Genomic DNA, 7,384 nt, shown 5'->3' with positions numbered 1-7,384 from the left:
CTTCTAGAAGTATCATATGAGACAGTCATACAAAGTAGAAGCTTATACACACTCGTTCAAACATTGCTTTATTCATGTTGTCTCTCTTTCTCATCCCTCTCCCATCACTTTGTTACTCTCTCTTCCCCCATCACTTTGTTACAATCACTTCCCTCGCCCAACTAGATTTGTGGTTTTTTTTTCTCCCATTAAGGGACTGCTGGCGACCCCCTTTTTGGTGAAAAAACAAATCATAGATCCGAGAATATACATGGGGAGAATAGAAAAAAAAAACATGTATCCTATTGGTCCCTATTCTCCCTATGCTATATATTCTTGGATCTGTGGTTTGTTTTCTCGCCAAAAAGGGGTCGCCAGCAATCTCTTATTAGGCGAAGAAAAACTTGCTTGTGCCGCATGTGGAGATGTGCAATCACGAAAAATGATGCAACAATGCAATATCGATTCATTCGGGCTTGGTGGGCCTCAGGGAAAGTTGCGGATTGCAATATACCAGCAATGGATTGTTGGCTTAGTTGGTGGCATATCAGATATCCATGTTGGAGGCGACACTTTGTTGGGGTAAGACTAGTTCGTAATAGTAGGATGTGACATGTGGTGCATTTGTTTTCTCACGCTCCATACCTTCTGGTGCTATATTTTTGTCTAGGTGATGGAGGACATTGCTCATATGCCAACAACTAACTTGGCATAGCCAATGCATGCAAGTTGGTTGGCAGAGGAGGGATTCAAGGGATCTATCAGCTCATACAATGCATGTCTTAGTGATTTGGCCAATGCTCTACTATAGAGCACAAAACGACATGCATTCATTGGTGGAAAGTTCCATGATGCAAGACCTAGTGCATAGAAGCTTTTGAGTCGACTACAACAAGGAATTAGCCCCACACCTTGAGCAATGGTAAGGATGGTTGAGGTTGCATAAACATCCTGATTTTTGAGGCGATAATGTGACTATAGTAAGAAAAGGCAAGATTGATGGGAAAGTGGGGTCCGAGGAAGTCGATGCCTCTCATAGGCTTGAGTATGTGACTGAAAACATACCTAAAGAAAGGGTACAAGAAAACTAAACTTTGAGGACCCTTTGCCTTTCGACCAATCAAGGGCAGCATCACCAAATTGTTCGGAGGAAATGGTAGTGGAGATAGTCCTTCATGACACTGTTTGGGCTATAAGAAGGATTCCAGCTTGCAGTCGTGTACAATGCCAAGGGTGGCTGGGAGCTAGAGAGGGAAAATGCAAAAAACCTATAAAAAATATGTCACATGGGGTGCCTACACCTTCATTTTGAGGCATCATGGAGTGGTCTAGCTCAAGAGGAGAAGCCAACAATCAACATGGAATGTGGCGCCAGTTCATGTGGTTTTGTAATGATAGTGTGGAATGCGACGCATGTTTATCGCAGCACAGAGAATCGAAAAATGGAACAGAGGAGCGAAAAAAATGAAAGAAGGAGATAACCGAAAGGGCACATGACAAAGGAAGGAAAAGGCGCCCCGGATGGAGGTCAAACCCTGAAAATTTGAATGACGGCCTCCCTAGAAGGCCTCAGTGTCGCCTCAAGAAAAGAGAAGAGTAAAAGCGCACCACTAAATGTGAAGGCGCTCCCGAATCCTTGTGAAAGAGTGCCAGGCTCACTCCTGTGAAAATTGTATGCATTAGTTGGGAATGGGATAAGTTAGAACAGTGGGAAATAGGAAAAGAGGGCCTAGGCTAATGGCCGACCATGTAAAAAGTGGGGATGACCGCTCGAAAAGTAGGGCATGTATATAAAGTTCAAAAGTGAATGAGAAGCTCATTCTTGTGTGTGGCCAAAGCTTCTTCTTCTTCTTCTCTTGTTTCTTACCTTCTTGCTTGTGCTTGAGTGAGGGAGTGAGGGAGTGTGAGGGAGTGAGTGTGTGAGGGTGAGGGATCATGGAGAAGAAGCTCTCTATCTTCTCTCTTCATCTTCTCTTCTTCTCTTCTCTTCTCTTCTCTCGCGCAACTATGGAGGATGGAGCTTGACGGAGGGGGATTGAGGTTGCTTGAGCTTGCCACAAGGATCCTGGAGCTACCACCGGAGTGCAAGAGAGAGGAGGGAACTTGATCGAGCATCAAAGTAAGCTCACTACACCCGTAAGGTAGGCATTGCGTGTCAGCTATGTGAGAGGTAGCCATGGCTGCTCGGCTTGAAACACTTGATCAATAAGCGATCCGTAGGTCTCGGGGTAGAGCTCCATAGCTCCCCTCCATTTTGGTTCCATTGCTGGGATAGACGGAATCGAGCTTTGAGCGCCGCGCGCATCGAATCGAGCATAGAAGTAGGGTTTGCAACCCGAACCGGTGCTCGAGATAGTTAGGAGATTTAGGAGGTTTTAATCCTTGGAGCAAGTAAGTATTTTGATTCGTTGTTGAATATTAGAGTAGGACCATCCATCTCCATCTCTGGTTTTGATTTTTGTTGCATTAGGTTAGGATTAGGATAGGAAAAAGAAGGAAAACAAAAAGGGTTCTGCTGCTGTTGGAAACAGGGAAGTAGGGGCACAGATTTAGATTTCTGACTGGAAGAGTGTGGGGGATTAATTTCTGAGGTTACAGTAGGCTTGGATGGGGCAATAAGAGGCCCAGGGAATCAGGAAACACCACATTTGACATTCTGCCTTCTGAGAAGAGAGTGATCTTGAGAGCTAGGGAGAGAGGGAGAGAGAGAGAGAGCTGTGGGGAGATTGTTGAAGTGCTGATTGATTCGAGTGCCACATCGTTTCCAGGTGTGTCTGGCAGTTCCTTGCATTGTTTTGCATCTATTTGGAAAGCAGGGATGATTCCAGGAAGTAAGCGTTGACCTTGAAGCATCGTGCGTAACCCGTGGACCGTCGTCTGTGCCGTTGGACCAGTCCGTCCGGCCCCCAGAATAGGACCACCCGATTTTTGGAGTTGGATCATCCGACTCTGAAAATCGGACCACTTTTCCGATCCGACTCCTAGAATCGGATCAGTCCAAAAATCGGACCACTCCCGTCCGATTGCTATAATCGGACCCAATGTCAAAATCGGATCACATGTCCTAGTCCCGGATTCGGACCACTCGACCCATCGCAGTAGTCGGACCTCCTCTGTCCGACAAGGAAAATCGGACCATAGTAAAATTTGACCACCCTGTCGAAGTCTCAAATCGGACCACTGTTAGAATCTGACCGCTGTTCCTAGCGTGAAACTTGTTCAAAGAGTAGAGAGAGAGAAAGGGAAAAACTCCATATCCATGAGCCTTCAGGCTCTCAAGCTCATTCCTTGATTTCCACACACTATACTGAAAAGCACATACACTACAAGATAAAGTGACCTAGTGTAAATGTAGACTAGACTGACTAACTCTAGTCAGGTCATTGACTGACTACTAACCTGACTTATTTAATGTAGTCACATGTAGACAGCTGTACACACTAGCTGACAGAGATATTGGTCATAGATGAAGACACATTGACGGTGAGCTTGATTTCTAACACTCCCCCTCAAGCTCAAAAACAAAACTCAAATCATCTGCATCACTCCAAGTAGTTGTCTAAAGTGAATGAACTTATCTTTACCAAGTGATTTGGTAAAGATGTCTGCTACCTAGTCTTCAGTCTTCACATGCTCCAAGTCAATTTGATTTGCTAAAACCATTTCCCTGATGAAATGGTAGTGAACCTCAATGTGTTTTGATCTTGCATGATAAACAGGATTGTTTGCTAACATAACACTGCTCAAATTGTCACAATACAGCTTGACTTTGCTGTCCAAGTGTACTCCCAAGTCATTCAGTAACTTCTGTAACCACTTAGCTTCACAGGCCACTAAGGCCGCACCACGATACTCTGCTTCCGTACTGGACAATGCAACTGTAGGCTGTTTCTTACTCTGCCAACTGATCATGCTACTACCCAATCCAAATGCATAGCCACTGGTTGACCTCCTGTCATATGTGCAACCAGCCCAGTCAGCATCAGTGTACCCCATCAAGTCAAGGGTTTTCCCATATGCATAAAACAACCCATGATCTGTGGTATCCTTTACATATCTCAGAATTCTTCTGACTGCATCCAAGTGTGGTTTGCGAGGCTTCTGCATGAACTGACTAATCAGCCCCACAACATAACTCAAGTCAGGTCTAGTGATCGTGAGATAGATCAAGCTGCCTACCATCTGTCTGTACATAGTAACATTCTCAATCTTTGTCCCAATATCAATCTGCAGCTTGACATTTTGCTCCAAAGGCGTATCCATAGGCTTGCAATCAGCCATACCATATTTCTGTAACATGTCATGAGCATACTGCTTTTGTAGCAGCCATATGCCTTGAGGTGTAGAGACAACCTCAATCCCCAAAAAGTATTTCAACTCTCCAAGGTCCTTGACCTTAAATTCAGTCTGTAAACATGTCTTTATTTCAGCAATCCCATTTTCATCATCTCCTGTAATGATTAAGTCATCAACATAGACAACTAGGAAAACATAGCCATTATCTGTCTTTTTCACAAACAGACTATGATCAGCATCTCCCAATCGGAAACCATGTTGCTGTAAATAACTGCTGATGCGAGCATTCCATGCTCTGGGTGCCTGTTTCAACCCATATAATGCCTTTTTCAGTCGACATACATGTGTTGGAAATTCTGGATGTACATAGCCTTCAGGCTGTTCCATGTAAACCTCTTCCTGTAACTCTCCATTGAGAAATGCATTCTTTACATCCATCTGCCATAGTTTCCAGCCTCTAGCTGCTGCCAAAGCAATCACAGTTCTAACTGTAGCCATCTTTGCTACAGGGCTGAAAGTCTCCTCATAATCAAGACCATACTGCTGCGCATACCGTTTTGCAACCAGCCTGACCTTATATCTTTCCAATGATCCATCTGATTTACATTTTACCTTATACACCCACTTGCATCCAATAGGTGTTTTGCCCTCAGGCAACTGTACCAAATCCCATGTACAATTTTCAGCCAAAGATGAATATTCCTCATCCATAGCAGCACGCCAATTCTCATCTGAAACTGCCTTATCAAACTTACTTGGTTCTCTAAAACCTGTTACTTTCGTCATATAAGCATAATGACGGGCTGAATATCAAGTGTAAGTATACCTGTCAACAGGTCATCTGACCCTCTTTGATCTCCTGAGCTGTGGCTCACTGTGAGCTTGCCTCTCATGAGGCGGCACATAACGGCTCTATCTAGCACCTGGCGTCATAACAGACAGAATCCCCAATTCACTATCTAAGCTGTCACTGCTAGATGAATCATAACCTGCAGTGAGTGGACCTGTTACATCTTCAAAAATCTTTTCTTTTCCCTTATCTGTTCTCCCCCTCACTGACATATCCATGTCAGTGTATGCAGTAGTGCGACTCCATAATCGTCCTATCCAAGGACTCACTGTAGATGATACATCACCTGTCTGACTAGTCATGCAAGTACTCTCTGCAGGAGTATTTTCAGCATGACTCATACTGGGTGAGCCATCAATAGGCACTGCAATAGGATTCCCATACCAAGATGCTAACTCATCAAATACCACATCTCTGCTTATGAGTGTCTCATGCGTAGAAGGTACATAACACTTATAAGCTTTCCGTTCCTGTGCATATCTAATAAACACACTTTTCACTGCGTTAGGATCCAATTTCTTCCTCTTCTCATCTGGTATATGCACATATGCAATGTTGCCAAATACCTTCAAGTGTGAAATATCATGTTTATGACCATACAGCCGTTCATACGGAGTGACATCATGAATCCCTACTGTAGGGGTTCGATTCAGCCCATATACAGCAGTCACCACTGCTTCAGCCCAATAACCATTTGGCATACATTTTTCATTCAGCATAGCTCTAGCTGACTCCATCAAAACCCTGTTTTTCCGCTCTGCAACACCGTTTTGCTGCAGTGTATAACTGCATGTGAGCTGTCTTCTGATCCCATGTTTAGCAAGATACCTGTCAAAGTAGTTTGAGACATATTCACCTCCTCCATCTGATCTCAAACATGATATGTAACAGCCCAATTCATTTTCAGCATGTTTCTTGAAGTCTTTGAATGCATCAAACACATCATCCTTATGTTTCAAGATATAAAACCAAGTGTACCTGCTGAAATCATCAATAAATGAGACATAATATCGTGCACCGCCAAAGGAGGCATTATGTGAAGGACCCCAGACATCAGAGTGTACCAACTGTAAAGGCCTAATGCTGTTTTTTACATGTATCATGAAAGGAAACCGTGTCTGCTTCCCAAACTGACATGCAGGGCATACATGACCAAAATCATTATACTTGAATTCAGGTAATCCAAGTACTACTTCTTTCTGCTGCATAGATTTCAGCTTTTGTACATTGACATGTCCAATCCGCTTGTGCCAAATCTCTACATCCCGAATGGCACTCTCATCATGAGCAAACGTAGCTGCTTTAAGTTCAGGAATGGTTGCTTCCAAAGTAAACATCCTGCCATCCCTTTTGCCCTTCGCAATTAGCTTGCAGCCATTTCCATACTCCTCAATGAAACATCCATCCTTGTTAAACCTCACTTGCAGATTCTGTTCTGCCATTTGACCCACAGATAACAAATTCTTTGTTATGGTCGGTACATGTAAGACATCATGCAGGCCTTTCTTCTTGCCATCAGGCATCATCAATGGAATAATCCCTTTATGCTTTATGTCATGTTAGGTATCATCCCCAGTACATACATGACCATGTGCACCTACAACCATCTCATCAAACCACTCTCCATGCGGGGTCATGTGGTTTGACGCTCCAGAGTCAATGTACCATCTGTCATCTCTATCATGTCTCGATGCATTTTTAGATACATGCTACATGGCAAAGAGTCTATCAACTGACTCATCATGAGCACCACTGGAAGATGCATAGTGCCCATGCTGTCTGCCCTTTGCCTTCATATCTCCTTGCTTCTTGTAACAATCCTTTGCAATATGCCCATACCGGCCACAATAATGGCAGTCCTTGTTCCTGTCTGACTGATCAGACGACTGCCATGAACTGGAACCACCACCTCTACCTCGGGGTGGTCTCCCCCTGCCTCTAAACCCACCAGATCCATGCTGGCCTTGTGTATTTGCACCATGCCAATTACTCTGCTGCTGCTGCTGTCCATAAGTATTACGAGTGTCACCACGACCTCGAAATGAACCACGACCTCTAGATCCTTTGCCACACTGGCTAGAGTACAACACAGTGTCTCTACTCTGAGATGCACTAGAACCTGTATTCAAACCAAGTTTGACTTCCTCATGCAGCAACAAAGCAACTAGCTCTTCCCAGCTAGGGGGCTCTTCTCTGACAGAAATGGAAGTGTCAAAAGCTTTGTACTCTTTGCCTAAGCCATTCAAAGCAACAGCAATC

Source organism: Lygodium microphyllum, chromosome 24 (genome assembly GCF_053477565.2).
Source record: "Lygodium microphyllum isolate KBCC chromosome 24, Lygodium_microphyllum_v1.1.10, whole genome shotgun sequence".
Taxonomy (NCBI): Eukaryota; Viridiplantae; Streptophyta; class Polypodiopsida; order Schizaeales; family Lygodiaceae; genus Lygodium; species Lygodium microphyllum.
The sequence above is the reverse complement of the archived record's forward strand: the minus strand, read 5'-3'. Positions refer to the sequence as shown.